Source organism: Rhineura floridana, chromosome 4 (assembly GCF_030035675.1).
Source record: "Rhineura floridana isolate rRhiFlo1 chromosome 4, rRhiFlo1.hap2, whole genome shotgun sequence".
Classification (NCBI taxonomy): Eukaryota; Metazoa; Chordata; class Lepidosauria; order Squamata; family Rhineuridae; genus Rhineura; species Rhineura floridana.
The window spans coordinates 124,484,901-124,500,316 of record NC_084483.1 but is presented as its reverse complement, the minus strand read 5'-3'; the positions used below and the strand labels follow the sequence as shown (position 1 = coordinate 124,500,316).

At 45.3% G+C, this 15,416-nt stretch overlaps 1 protein-coding gene and 1 non-coding gene across 11 annotated transcripts in view; both read left to right on the top strand.

The window, feature by feature from the left end:
* PRKN (parkin RBR E3 ubiquitin protein ligase) overlaps positions 1 to 15,416 on the top strand; it is a 1,296,326-nt gene that overhangs the window by 803,280 nt on the left and 477,630 nt on the right. The gene's annotated exons all lie outside the window — the stretch shown is intronic.
* Positions 4,448 to 4,566, top strand: LOC133384766 (5S ribosomal RNA). Its single transcript, XR_009762695.1, has one exon. It is a non-coding gene; the product is annotated as a 5S ribosomal RNA (ribosomal RNA).

Genomic DNA, 15,416 nt, shown 5'->3' with positions numbered 1-15,416 from the left:
CAATTATTTATTTATTTTAAATGTTTCTATCCCTCCCTTCTACCCTACAATAGGGCACTCAGGGTGGTTACAACAAAATAGCACACATATATAGTAAAATACACAATAAAAACACAAACATTACAGTAAATTAAAATGCATAAAATACAATTAAAATGCATTATGCATACACATACACACACATACAAACATACATACATGTATATATGTGCATACACATATAAGAGAGTGAGAATAAAAGAACTTAAAAGATAAGAATAAAAGATAAAAAACTTCAAACAGTGTCAGGCTGACCCGTCAGTCCCAACCAAAGGCTCTCCGGAACAAAATAGTTTTTACAAGTTTCTGGAAGACCATTAGGGAGGGAGCAAAGTGGGCTTCTTGGGGCAGGGAATTCCAAAGTCTGGGAGCCACAATTGAAAAGGCTCTCTCCCTCATGCCTGTCAATCTAACTTCTTTCATTCCAGGCACACAGAGGAGACCAGAGGCTTATGATCTTAAATCCAGGATAGGAACATATGGACATAAGCGGTCCCTTAAGTACACTGGTCCAAGGCCGTTTAGGGCTTTAAAGGTCAAAACCAGCACTTTGAATTGGGCTCAGAAACAAATTGGGAGCCAGTGGAGTTGATAAAGCACAGGGTGATATGCTCCCTGTGCCGTGCTCCCGTTAACATTCTGGCTGCTGCATTTTGGACCAACTGTAGTTTCTGAATCATTTTCAAAGGCAGCCCCACATAGAGTGTGTTACACTAATCAAGCCACAATGTCACCAATCCATGTGTCACTGTGGCCAAGTCAGATGCTTCCAGGAATGGATGCAGCTGGTAGACCATTTTGAGATGGCCAAAAGCACTCCTGGCTACCACAGCCACCTGATATTCCAGCAGCAGGGCAGGATCCAGAAGAATTCCCAAACTGCGGACCTATTTCAAGGGGAGTGCAACCCCATCCAGAACAAGTTGTAACCCTATCCCTGGGACAGTTTTCCCCTTGACCAGCAACACTTCCATCTTGTCTGGATTAAGTTTCAGTTTGTTAGCCCACATCCAACCCTTCACAGCCTCTAGGCACCGGTTTAGGATGAGAACTCCCACCCTGCCATCAGATGGAAAGGAGAGATAGAGTTGAGTGTCATCAGCATATTGATGACATTGCACTCCAAATCTCTGGATAACCTCTCCCAGCAGTTTCATATAAATGTTAAAGAGCATGGGAGACAGAATGGAACCCTGCGGTACCCCATAGACCAATGGCCAGGGGAGTCAAGAGTAGTCTCCCAGCACCACTTTCTGGGCCCTGTCCATCAGGTAGGAATGGAGCCACTGTAGAACAGTGCCTCTTAGACCCATCCCAGCAAGACGGCTCAGAAGGATACCATGATCGATGGTATCAAAGGCTGCCGAGAGGTCCAGCAGCACCAACAGGGATGCACTCACCCTGTCTGATGCCCAGCGTAGGTCATCAACCAGGGCAGTCTCTGTCCCATGACCAGGCCTGAAGCCTGATTGAAAAGGGTCTAGATAATCTGATTCATCCAGGAAAACTTGGAGTTGAGCCGCCACCACCCTCTCAATCACCTTGCCAAGAAAGGGGAGATTAGAGACTGGCCAGAAGTCATTAAGATCTGCAGGATGTAATGAAGGCTTCTTTAACAAAGCCTCCTTCAACAATGTTGGCATAGAGCCTTCCCTTAGGGAGGTGTTAATCAGATATGTCAACCAACCAGCTACTCCTAATCTGGCGGATTTAATTAGCCAGGATGGGAAAGGATCAAGCAAGCAGATAGCGGCCCTCATTTCTCCCAGAATCGTGTCCGCATCCTCAGGCTTTACAAGCTGAAAAGTATCTATGGAAAAATGACCAGAGGGAGCAATGGGGACATCTGGCACAACTGTAATTAATGAGGAGTCCAAGTCAATCCGAATGCGAAGTGCTTCACAAACATTTCACAGTGAGCAACTGATGGTTCAGAGTCTGCTGTTGGGCCAGACCCCAAAGGACCCCAGACCACCCGAAAAAGTATCACTGGATGGCACTGGGCAGACGCAATGGTGGCAGAGAAGTAAGTTTTTTTCGCTGCTATCCACTGCCACATGGTAGGCTCGAAAATGAGCTCTAACCACTGTTCGGTCAAAGACAGATTGAGTTTTTCTCCATCGTCGCTGTAGCTGTCGTCCCTGCCGTTTCATCAGGCCCAAGGTTTGAGTAAACCAAGGTGTATTACAGGACTTCCCTGGTGGGAGAGGGCTCTTTGGAGTGATAGTGTCCACCGCCTGGGTCACCTCCATATTCCAGAGGTTGACCAGGGCTTCGGCTGTAGTGCCAGCCATGTTGGGAACATCCCTCAGAGCATTCAGGAAGCCATCAAGATCCATAAGTCTCTGGGGGTGGACCACCTTAATCAGCCCATCAGCCCTGCAGAGGTTATCAGGGGCACACAGTCTAAACCTAATCATTTAGTGATCTGGCCATGACAATGGAGTCACTGAGAACCCCTCCACCCTCAGATCACCAGCTTCCTGTCCCAAACAAAACACAAGATCAAGCATGTGTCCTGTCACATGAGTTGGTCCAGAAGATATTAAGAACAGCCCCATGGTTGTCATGGCAGCCATGAAGTCCTGAGCTGGACCTATGAGACTAACCTCAGTATGTATGTTGAAATCACTCAGAACCATCAGCCTGGGAAACTGCAACACCAACGCTGAGACCAGCTCCACCAGCAAAGGGAGGGAGACTGTTGGGCAGCAGAGTGAACGGTACACCAAAAGAGTCCCAACTCTGTTACCCTCAGTCAATGCCAGGTACACACTCAAAGCCAGAGGAGTTAGGGATGGGCTACCTGAGAGGGGAGATAGATTCCCTATAGACTATTGCAACCCCACCTCCCCGTCCCTTGGATCTGGGCTGCTGGAATGCCCACAAAACCTGGAGGGCAGAGCTGGGAAAGTCCCACTCCATCCTGGTCATTTAGCCAAGTTTCACTAATACACACAGTGTCAGTGCACTCATCCAGGATTAAATCCTGAATTAAAGTGATTGCAAGTACTCTTGGATGAAACAGAATATCTTGACCCATTCCAGTCTGGGTTCAGGCCTGGTTATGGGACTGAATCAGCCTTGGTCGCCTTGATGGATGACCTCTGTTGGGAGAAGGACAGGAGGAGTGTGACCTTGTTATTCTTACTTCATCTCTCAGCAGCTTTTGAGAACATTAACCATGATATCCTTCTGGGCCAACTTCATGAGATGGGTATCAGAGGCACTGTTTTATAGTGGTTCTGATCCTATCTCCGGGTCATTTTCAGAGAATAGTGTTGGGTGGTTGTCTTTCAGCCCCTTGGAAGTTGTGCTATGGTGTGCCCCAGGGTACGATCTTGTCCCCCAAGTTGTTTAACATCTATATGAAGTCCTTGGGAGCGGTCATCAGGAGATTTGGGGTGAGGTGTCAGCAGCAGTACGCTGATGATACCACCTCTGTTCCTCTGTAATATCTGAATCTGGAGAGGCCATGAAAGCCCTGGACCGCTGCCTGGACTCAGTGGTGGGCTGGATGAGGGCCAATAAACTGAGCCTGAATCCTAGCAAGATGGAGGCGCTGTGAGTTGATGGTTCCCGAGTTTGAATAATTGGTCAGTTGCCTGCTTTGGATGGGGTCTTACTCCCTCTGAAAGAGCAGGTCCATAGTCTCGGGTTGCTCCTGGATCCATCTTTGTCGCTAGAGGCCCAGGTGACCTCTGTGGCTAGGAGTACCTTTTACCAGCTTTGGCTGGTAAGACAGCTGTGGCTGTTTCTGGACCGGGATAGCCTGACAACTGTTGTCCATGCACTGGTAACCTCCAAATTGGATTACTGTCATAAGCTTTATGTGGGGCTGCCTTTGAGGTTTGTCTGGAAGCTGCAGCAAGTGCAAAATGTGGTGGTGAGACTGCTCAACGTCACCTCGCTGCTGAATGAATTTCACTGGCTACTTATTAGCTACTGGGCTAAATTCAACCTGCTGGTTGTGGAGTACAAAACCCTATACAGTTTGGGACCAGGGTATCTGAAAGACCATCTTATCCCTTATAATCACAGTCGATCACTGTGCTCTGCAGGTGAGGGCCTCCTGCAGATACCATCTTATCAGTAGGTCCATTCTGTACAACATAGAAACAGACCTTTAGTGTAGTGGCACCTACCCACTGGAATCCCCTCCCCTTAAATATTAGACAAGTGCCATCTCTGTTATCTTTTTGGTGCCTGTTGAAGACCTTCATCTTTCAACAAGCTTTTAAGTAGAGACCTTATTCCAGTCTGTGTTGGAATTGGTTTTTAATATGTTTTAAAAGCTTTATTAGAAAGATGTTTTTAAAGCTTTTTTTTTAAAGATGTTTTTAAAGATGATTTGTTTTAATATGTTTTTAAGGATGTTTTGTTTTAATATGTTTTTAAGGATGTTTTGGCCTATGGCTGTACTACCCTAAACACACCTGATCTCATCTGATCTCGGAAACTAAGCAGGGTCAGGCCTGGTTAGTACTTGGATGGGAGACCTTCTGGGAATACTGGGTGCCATAGGCTTAGAGGAAGGCAATGGTAAACCACCTGTGAATACTTCCTGCCAAGAAAACCCTATGAATATATAAAAAAGATTCATTAGGTTGCCATAAGCCCTAATCAGTTTGAAGGCATATAACAACAAATGATGTTTTGTTGTAGTATATTTTAAAGTCTGTTTTTATGATGTTTTAGTGTGTTTTTGGTGCTTTTGTTTGCCACCCTGGGCTCCTATTAGGAGTAAGGGCAGGATAGAAATCTAATAAATAAATAAATAATAAAATAACCAGTGTATTATTTCATGGGTAGGGAATCTATGGGCCTCCTCATGTTACTCGACTACAACTCCCATCATACCTGACTATGGGCAATGCTGGTTTGCTGATGAGAACTGGAGTCCAACGACATCTGGAGGGCCACAGACACAGTTCACCATCTCTGCATTATTTTATTACTTTTTTCATATGTATTTACTCCTTTTTAAAAATGGAAATATATATTGTTGATACAAATATGGCACCAAAGTTTTTACCCTTCCCTATATAAAAATAAAAACAGCCAATCACCGATTCTTGCCCAGTCTTTTAATTACTTTGAAATTAACCCTTACTAGTTTCTAGCACAGAAACAATATGGTGTTTTCAGATCTTAATACTTACTATTTAGCAGATTTCTCTTCTACCCTTCAGCACAAAAGCTCTCAGCACAGAACCCTAGCATGCATGTTAGTGATTTACAATTGTGTTCATAAGGCTGAGTCCACTCACTTGGCCCTTGTAACATTTTTTCCTTTCTTTCTGTTTCCTTCTCCTCCTTTTGCCTGTCATGGTTCCTATACTCTTCTTGTGCATTTCTGGTACACATGTGCAAAGGTTAATACAGAAGTATCAAGGAACAAGTAGAGCAAAAAAAGAATAGGGTACAGGACATCTTTATTTATTTATTAAAATTTCATCTCACCTTCCTAGGCTAAGCTCCCAAGGCTAGTTAGCAAACAATAAAACATACAATAATAATATGATAAAATAAAATATGCAACAACAATAATCTCAATAGATATGCCCTCGCACTCAAGGAAAGTTTTTTATTATATTTTATAATACGATAGAACAGAATATGCAACAACAATAATCTCAATAGGTGCCCTTGCACTCAAGGAAGGTTTTTTTTTTTTAATCCAGTGGAGGTGTCCATTAACGGAAGAGGAAGGGAGGCAAATTTTGTTGATTCACCCTCCCCAGCCCACAGAACCTTCCAAAAGTAGTCTCCAGAGAGCTCGACACACACACACCTCAAGCAGAGTGGAAGGAGTCAGTGGCAGAAATCATTTCCTCTCCACTGTCAGTGCATGTAGTGGGGTGGAACCACAAAGCCGCCCTCCTGATGCTTACCCAGATAAGACTGGGGCAAGGCAACGAGGAGCCAAGCCGGTGCTCTAGCAGGAGTCGCAGATTGGCAGCAGCTCTCCTGCTGGTGCACCTGCATGGCCCTGCTGCTGCCACCCCACCTCAATCAGATAAGCAGCAATGATTCCGATGTTGGGAAACCTAGGCTCTTTGCCCTGGAGGTTTTTCAATCCCTTCTTCTGAAGGCGCACAGAGTGCTGCAGTTCTCAGAAACTGAGGGGGGAGGCGATGCCCATGCCCAGTCGAATTCAGCGGGAGCTAAAAAGGCCTTCCGTTGACTGGTGCGAAGCTGGTTATTGTCCTCAGGCTTTTGATGATGTGTGGGATGCAGAATGGGTGTTCCCATGTAAATCAAAGCTGCCTACTAAATAGGCAAAGAAGCATTTTGTGTTTGCAGCAAGGATCCTAGTCTCTATTCTGGTTAGATGTTATATATATATTTCCAGGATATTAAGGAGCCTCCCCCTTGGGGGAGATATCCTACATGAAGGAGACATACAAGCCAGTGCAACTCGGAGCTACAAGTTATATTTGGAGGAAATCCCACAGATTTTCTTTTGGCAGCCATTTTGTGGGATCTCACCCTTTGAGCTCCTCCAGCAGTTTGTCTCAGCAGTTTGTCCCCAGTTCTTGTGGAACCAGAAATCTGAGGCTGCTTCTGTTCTAAGTTTTCAGGGGACGAATTGGAATTCACACCTGATATTTTACCCCTGGCTCCTTGGCTCTGGCCAGGCAGTTTTTCCGATAAATTAAGGAACAGCCTGTGGCACCCGAGCCCTCATCCCAGTTCCTGGCCACAGGGCATAAAATAAAATAAAAATGTTCCCTGCTGCTCCTGCCAAACAGCCCACAGTGGTGGTTCATTTTCCTACACCCCTTCAGTACTATCTGGAGGGCTGAGTGGGTTCTCTTCATGATGTTTTTGAATTGGTCTAGCTTTCCCTGGTTTTCTGCCTTGATGGCTGATGTGAGGTCCCTTTACCCAGAGGTTCTCAGCTGGAACAAAAGGTGCTTATCAATATTTTTGGGGGGATTGGGGATGCCTAAGCTTAGGTGACAAGGTATTCCCTCTTCCTTGTGTTCTAGCCCTGATGCCAGGTGCTTAGGTCAAGGCGTGGGGCTGTGGATATATGTAGTGTTCTCACTGGAGAAAGGTTATAGATCATGTAAAATGGTGGTCATCCCAAGACCTAGTGTGTTCCCTTCATGTGGAAGGGTTACACAAAGTGACTCCCTTAAACCTAGGGCTCATCCAGACGACTGCAAAATGTGTGACACGCCCGCCATGTGTGTTCATTAGTTTTCGGTCATCCAAATGACGTCTCGCGCTGTTACGCATTTTCGCTGGTTAAATCCGCTCCTTGCAATATCGGCAAAAATGCGATTTGCTGTTTAAAATCGGGAATCATCTGCTGTGCCTTCAGGAGTTAGGATGCAATACTGCAGACTTTACAGCTGATGGGCAGTTCTTGGGCGTTTCCCCTTGCCCCTTCTTATTCTAGCCAATCACATATCTGCATTTTTGCGCATGTGCGAGAATAAGCCCGGAAAAATTGAACCAATCTTCACAATGGTGGGGTGTTAGGGGGGATCTGCAACTACTGCGCAGATGCATTTTATTTTTTGCCAGCCTGCAAACTGGGCAGCCACACTGGGTGAGATCTGCAATGCATAGCAAGCGAGAAAGGGGAAGTGGACGGTTTCAGCCTGCCTCCGGAAAGCTTTGTCAATTTCATTCTACTTGCTGGAGTTTTTGCTTCAAATCAGAAAAGCATACATTTGTTTAAGTGTAATATCGCAAATACAAATAAGAAAAGGGCTGCTGGTCGGTTTCACGCCTGCTCCGGAAAGCTTTGTCAATTTCATTCTCCGATATGCAAATAAGTGGGGGGGAAATGGCGCCGATAGGATAGGAGTGTATGCTTAAGTGTTGCAGCTTACCTCCCTTTTTTATCCCTTATTTTACCTACTTCATTCTCTTTTATTTGGACTCTGCAATTTATAACTTCTAGCCCACTTCGGTGAGAGTGGGAGCTTCAGAGAGCCTTCTATTTTTTTGAATTTTTAACGTTCGGCTGCCAACGTCCTTGACTCCTCTGCCCGTCTCTGCTATGCTTAAAATACACTGCAGGAGAAGCAGAAAACAACAAGATATCAGCTAAGTTACTGCCTCCCCCTTCTTTTTATCCTGCCAAAAGATGAATAGAAGTTGAGATAACTTGCCATTAATAACACCTGTAATTTTATATGAGTGTTTAAAGGCTGGGAAGATAACCCTTCCAAGACTAACAGGGGAGGAAGCCTTCCATTCTCTCTCACACTACCCCCGATTAAACAAACAACATCTCTCTAGGCTCTGAAACAACCCTGCTTAACCAATGGTTTATACTAGGGAGAATTATAAGCACCTGGGGCTGGTTCCAGTGACAGAAGATGTCTCAGTTGCTGTCAAGGCCCAACGCCAGCCAAAAATTACTGAATTCCTGGCCTCCAAGCAACAAGAACCTCCGAATTGTAACCCACAGCAGCAACAGCCGAGGCTGTCTCCCTAGACTGGTCCCTTGGCTTGTCGTGCAAGTCAAGGAACTTTAATTGGCCCTTGCAAGATGAGGACAGGCAAAGCATAGCAGAAAAGTTGACAACTGTGGGAGAAGGGATCACAAAATTTACGCCTCAGCAAACATTCAAAATGTGGAACTCACCCCACCCTCCCATCAGCCTCAAGAAGGGCGACTCAAACGCACCTTCCCCACCTTATTTTACACAAAGAAGTAACAATAAGGATACTGAGCTTCAACATGCCGTTAAACTGCTCTGTAACCAACATGAACTGATCGAGAGCTTATTTACTGGGTGGGCAGGTGCCATCAACCACATTAAAATGTTTCTTTCAGAGTGTAAGGAGATTCTTACAATCTTAACAGACCTTGTAACATCCCATTTAAAGGCGAAGTGTAACATTCATAGCAAAAAGCTCGCCTGACAAGTAATACAATCTAGGTCCCTCCAACTACTCCTGATGGCTTAGAAACTGAGCCATTGACCCCAAAGCTGTACTGTGACTCCTGCTGTAAAAACCAAGGCACCAAGGGAAGTAAGACTAAACGGTCAGTGCCGGCCCTCAGGAAACATGGGCCAAAAATAAATAAATAAATAAAATAAAATAAAATCACAAAATACAAAAATAAAAAAACATCAAAAACATGGGGAAAAAATACATATCTGGAATGAATTTTAATAGGCTGTTCAGGATCTTGAAAAGAAATGAAAAGAAACATAATACACTGAATACCCCAGCCATGAAACATAATATGGAATGGCCGAGGGATCTCTCTCCCCAAAAATGCTCTCCACCGAATCCAGCCCAGCCTATCAATCGATCCACCATCAGAAGCCAAGATGTCATCCAGGACCCATGGCCAATCATACAACCCAATAGCGGAACAACTTCTTTCTATATGAAGAACCCGCAGCAGACCTACTCCTTCAGCCGCTTGGGGACAACCCAACATCGGCAATTACAGCTCCAAAGATCAAACCTCGTATTTTCTGGCTACCCCAAACCCAAGGGCCTGCATACACAAGCTGAGCTCATAGCTCACTTTGTTCAATTGGTAAAGGACTATGATGTAACTTTCCTTAAAATAGACATCATATGAAAAGTAGAATATCTCTTCTACAACTACCGTTCAGCCCGAGCTATCATCACTTTCGCCTCACCGGACATAGCAGCCAGAGTCTACAATGCCAAGCATCTTCTCCATACAGGGGTTATGAGAGTTTGGAGGCATTTCCAGGACATATCCCCCATTCCATTTTTGGGATTTACATGGGACCAGAAGTTTCCAGTCCCTGGTCTGCCAACTAGAGACTCCCCTTCAGGGAATCTGATAGAAATCGAGACGCCTGCCGACACCCCCCCTGTACTATGCCAGCAGCTTACCAAATTCACTCAGCAGACACCTACTGAGAAGACAAACATAATTGAGACAGTAACATCCGAAGGATGGGTCTCTCCAGTGGCCTTTAGCACAGAGGAATTGCTGCTTATTGACAGCTTCGGTTATCTGCCCCTACAAGAACAAAATGCGATCATGGCGCGACTTACCACTTTGGGAAAAGTCTTACAAAAAAAACAATATCACCAGGGCTCTAAACGCATACATGATCTAAATGCTCACAGTGCTAAGTTAGTCATTGGACCAACTGCCCGAGAAGGGGGAAAAAACTCTATAGGAGGGGTTGAGATCTCAAGCCCCAACCCTCCCCCCCTCTCTGAGAAGAGAGATAAACCCCTGAGTCCAGAGATCCTGGTGCTAAAATCATCCAAACAATACTATTCTTCCGACTCCCCCAAAAAAGGTGCCTGGACATGTACTACGGCCTCAAATAGTAGTAGCATCAACAACTATCAAGCAATAAAACTTGCTGCAACGGAACATAAACCTTGCAACTACAATACACACGATTGGCTCGCTTTCCAATATTTGGATCCACAAGAACTTGGATCCCAACCAGCAAATAACCAAGCTAGGACACCCGATGAAAAACGAATGACTCACGTATTAACAACTAATGGCTGTGTTCTGATCCCGGAAGAAGAGGGTCTGTACACAATAGAGGAACTGGGCTGACTAGGCTTAAACGATCCTCTATATGAAACTGGTGACATATCAACTGATAACAGCAGGAGGAGATTTTTAGAGAATAGTATTGGCCCAGTAGAGCACCTATGTCAGTACAGACCGCCAGATCGGCAAATGAATAACCCATCAGCAGATCTGTCCAACTCCCAACTATATGAAAAGGCACCAAAGACCCATCCAGCTCGGCAGTTCCAGCAATACTCTACTATAAAACTCTTATCATGGAACATCTCTGGATGGGCTTCCAAAAAATCAGACCCCCTATTTAAAGAGTACCTGGAAAATTTTGATCTAATCCTACTACAAGAGACATGGGCGCGAACGCCAGTGGAAATGGATGGGTATGCCACAAGCAACCTCAAGGCCACCGTTGGGGAGCGCAGGGGAAGACCTAAAGGAGGCTTGGCCCTCCTAGTCTCCACGAAGCTCAAGACCACAGTTACTGAGCTAGAGCCGTATGACCGATGGGCCCTGGCATCTAATGTAAACTTCAACCGCTACCGTCTTTTGATTATAAATGTCTACTTCCCTCCCCCCCGGGGATCACATCTTGGGGGTAAGGACCTGTAGACTTTCTTTGAAGAATATTTAACAAAACTCCATCTCATGTTCCCCGAGGTGTATGTGGTGCTGGCGGGCGATTTTAATGCCAGAATTGGCCCCACGGACGATACCCTATATGCCCACTTTAATATGATCCCCCCTACACAGGAAATAGGACTGCAAACTCTTCCTCACCACTCCAAAGATAACAAACTAAACCAGAGAGGCCTCCATCTGGCGCAACTAGCATTCAGGCTTGATCTGTCCATCCTCAATGGAGCACTCTGCGGGGATCTCCCCGGGGAATATACCTTTTGGACAGAATGTGGCGCCAGCACAATTGACTATGTGCTGACCTCGCGCAACCTGTAGGGGAGTTTGTTCCATTTAAAAGTTGAGCCCCGACAAGACAGTGATCATCTTCCCATTTCATTGGAATTTAATACAAAAGTATTACTTACACAACTGACAGACAAGTTTGAAATAGATTTTACACCTGCAGATGGCCACAGGAAAGTTAGATGGACAAACAAAGCAGATGAGCGAACTACAATCTTTCTTGGGTCTGAGAGGGCCCTCGAATTATCCAGGGAGATTACTACCACAAAAGTACCTGAAATAGCAATAACTGCCTATCAAAATCTAGTCTTCAACCTCTTGCAGGCTTTAACAAAAAACTCTTGCCCCGCTACTACCCACCACATAAAATACAACTCAAAATCCTGGTTCGACTTGGAGCATGTGACAGCTAAGAAACAGCTGGTAGCCTGTTACCAACACTATAGGCAAAGCTAAGCTACCTTTATTCCTATGGCCTTGCGCCTTCCAAAAAAAACAATATAAGGAACTACAAAAAAGAAAAAAAAAGGAGGTACTAGCTAAAGCCTGGGCCCAGCTGATTCATGCAACCAGAAGCAATGACTCTTCGCTATTCTGGCGTACTGTACGAAGTGGGCTTCAATCAGAACTCCCTAGGATGATATGCCTGGTACCTGCCAAGACATGGGAAACCTATTTCTGTGAATTATACTTCACGGGCTCAGATTCTCTAAAAATTACCACCCTCAATCTGGCAGACACCCCCATATGGCGGCCAGTCTCGACATCAGAAATTAAAAAGTTAGTTACATTACTCAAACCCGGGAAGGCGCCCGGGATTGATGGCATTCCATCAGAACTAATTAAGAACAATATAGACTGGTGGGCCCCTCCCCTGGCTTCACTCTTTACATTTATTGATCAGACAGCCCAGATCCCGATAGATTGGGGCCTGGCTGTCATCATTCCAATTTATAAAAAGGGACGAAAGGATGACCCCTCCAACTATTGTCCAATTAGCTTACTGAGTACAGTAAGCAAGCTGTATGCCAGCCATCTGCTATGGAAGCTTTGGGACTGGATAGACCGGGAGAATATACTAGCTGAAGAGCAAGCGGGCTTTAGGCCGGGCCACTCCACAATCGATCAGTGCCTGATTCTGCACCATTTGATCAGGAAATATAGCTGCAGGCCAAGAGGAGCGCTATACACAGCCTTTGTGGACTTGAAATCTGCATTTGACAGCATCCCCCGGAACAAACTGTGGGCAAAGCTGGAAGCTTCCTCTTTGGATCGCAGACTACTGATACTAATACTTACCCTGCATGAACAAAACTCCTTGAGAGTCAGATACAATCTGCAGGGGCATCTCTCGGGCCAGGTCCCACTAAATAAAGGAGTGAAACAGAGCTGTATCTTGCCCCCTCTCCTTTTTAACCTTTATATCAACGCCTTAGCCCCTACCCTTCTGAATACTGACACTCACCCTCCTAAACTAGCGAACCGACCCATACCAGCTCTTTTATACGGAGATGATACAATAATATTATCCTACTCTGAAGTGGGACTTAGAAGAGCACTTCGTGCCTTCACGACATATTGCAAAGAAGAGGAGCTTATAATAAACTATGAAAAGACCAAAATCTTGGTCTTTTCTAAAAAGTACACCAACCGCAGATGGACTATCAATGGACACGACATTGAACAAGTTAAGATCTACAAGTACCTGTGTGTAGTCTTTCAATCAACTGGCATCTGGAGAGCACAAACTGCCCACCTAACAGAGAACACCCGTAAAACCGCTACTGCTATACTTAGGTTCTTCCATAGAAAGGAGGTGTCCACATCCCCTCGGCTATTAAAGTATTCCAGGGTAAGGTGATGGCCCAACTACTTTATGGCTCACAGGTATGCATCTATAGAGATGTTCGCCCCATGGAGGCAGTTCAATCAAAAATTTTACGCTCTATTCTTGGTGCCCCGCGTGGCATCCCCAACTCCATATATAGATTGGAAGTCGGGCTAATTCCCTTTGAAGCCCGAATGTGGATAAATATATTCAACTATTGGATCAACCTAAATGCTAACACGCTGGGACTAACCCCGCTGATCTTAACAGACATTCTGACACGTGGGTGGGTAAGCCAAGTAGAGGAAAAACTACACCATTATGGGTTCTCTTGCTCAGTCTTGGCCCAGTTGGGCCCCATTAAGGCCAAAGAAGTGATCAAAAATAGGATAAGGGATGTAGCCCTACAAAATGACAAAGCCCGGGTGGCAAATTACCAGTTTCCGGTAAATTTTAATATCAATTTTGCCCCCGAAACATACCTTTACACCTTGGATATCCCTAAGCTCCGTAGAGCCTTTACCCTGGCTCACCTAAACACACTCCCATCATCCTTACTGGAGGGGAGATACCAGCATATGCCATACTCCCAACGCTGATGCCCATGCCAGTCGGGGGAGGTTAAAACAATTACCCAAACAAAGGGTTTAGTGCAGCTATCCCCAGGTGCCAGGCAGCTTCCCTCAGTAGTATATTCTCTAGTCTGGGGGTTCCCTGTTGTCTTCAAACCACTTGCTCTAAGTGTTTCCTTAAAGGGGTGGTTCTCATTTATCCGCAGATCTGGATCTTGTTGGCACTAGCAGGCACTCTTAGACCCTATGGCCACCTGTCGTCTTATACGACAGTATTTTGGTGGCCATCACATCAGTTTTTTATAGGTCTCAGGAGGTGGACTTGCCGTCTTTCTGCCCATCTCCTTCCTGCACTCAGGAGCATAGGTGGCACCTGTTGGACATTAGGGGAGCTGCACACTGGAGTTTTGACATCCCGAATCATCGTTTGTGTCTTTCTTGGGGAACTCTAAGGGAAAGAAGGTGTTTACCTCTTCCATCTTTCGCTGGTTAAGGGCGGCCATAGCTCAAGCCTATGAGGCATTGGGTAAGGACCCTGCAGCGGGTATCACAGCACATTCTATTAGAGGGGCGGCTGCCTCTGCATCATGCAAGGGCAGTTTCCCAATCATGGACATCTGTAGTGGCACATGTGGGCCTCTCCACACACCCTCATCAGACATTATAAAATAGATTTCTATTCCCCAGCCGACACCGTGTTTGGTAGCAAGGTGTTCCAGATAGTGTTAAATCACTAGTTTCACACAAGGGAAGCCCACCCTGGGGATGAGGATACTGCTCTGTTATATCCCTAAACAGGAATGTCCTCCAGCCCTATCTAGCAAAAATTGAAATTTTCCTTGCTGTGAATTTCTATTTGTAGATAGGGCTGGAGGACATTCCATCCACCTCTCCTTCCTCTGCTACTGCCTTCTGGTGCGAGGGCTTCGGGGCTTGAGGCATTCTGCTAGCGTCTTACATTTTCACACAATGTCTAGTACTGCATATATCTCATTTTGTGTGAAGTTTTTCTCCAGTTGTCTATTTTTGTCTCTGGTTATTACCTTTTCCTAGTTACTACTTTGTACAGGTGTCTGCTTAATAAACGTCTGCATGGTTGGCATGGATGGGGTTGAGGAGTTCTTGCTCTGTCAGCTCAGTCTGGAGGGCGGGATGACTCCTCCCCCCGGAGAGAACACTAAGAAGTTTCTTTCATGACCAGTAGGAGGAGCCATCCCTAACCAGGAATGCCCTCCAGCCCTATCTACAAATAGAAATTCACAGTAAGGAAAATTTCCATTTTTCATAGGGCGTTATGCGAGGGTCCCATATACAGATCGTTACTGCCCTTGTGGAGAAGGAGTGGTTGAAAATAATATTCATGTTCTACTTTACTGTCCATTCTACAATGTTTTTAGGCAACAATTTATATTTCCTCTTCTGAAAAACATACAACATAAACCTTGGGTAGTTTTGGAAGAATATCTCTTAGGAGATCGCTCTCCGAAAATAACATTAGCAATAGCAAAATTTTCTGCATCAGCTATAATCACTAGATCTG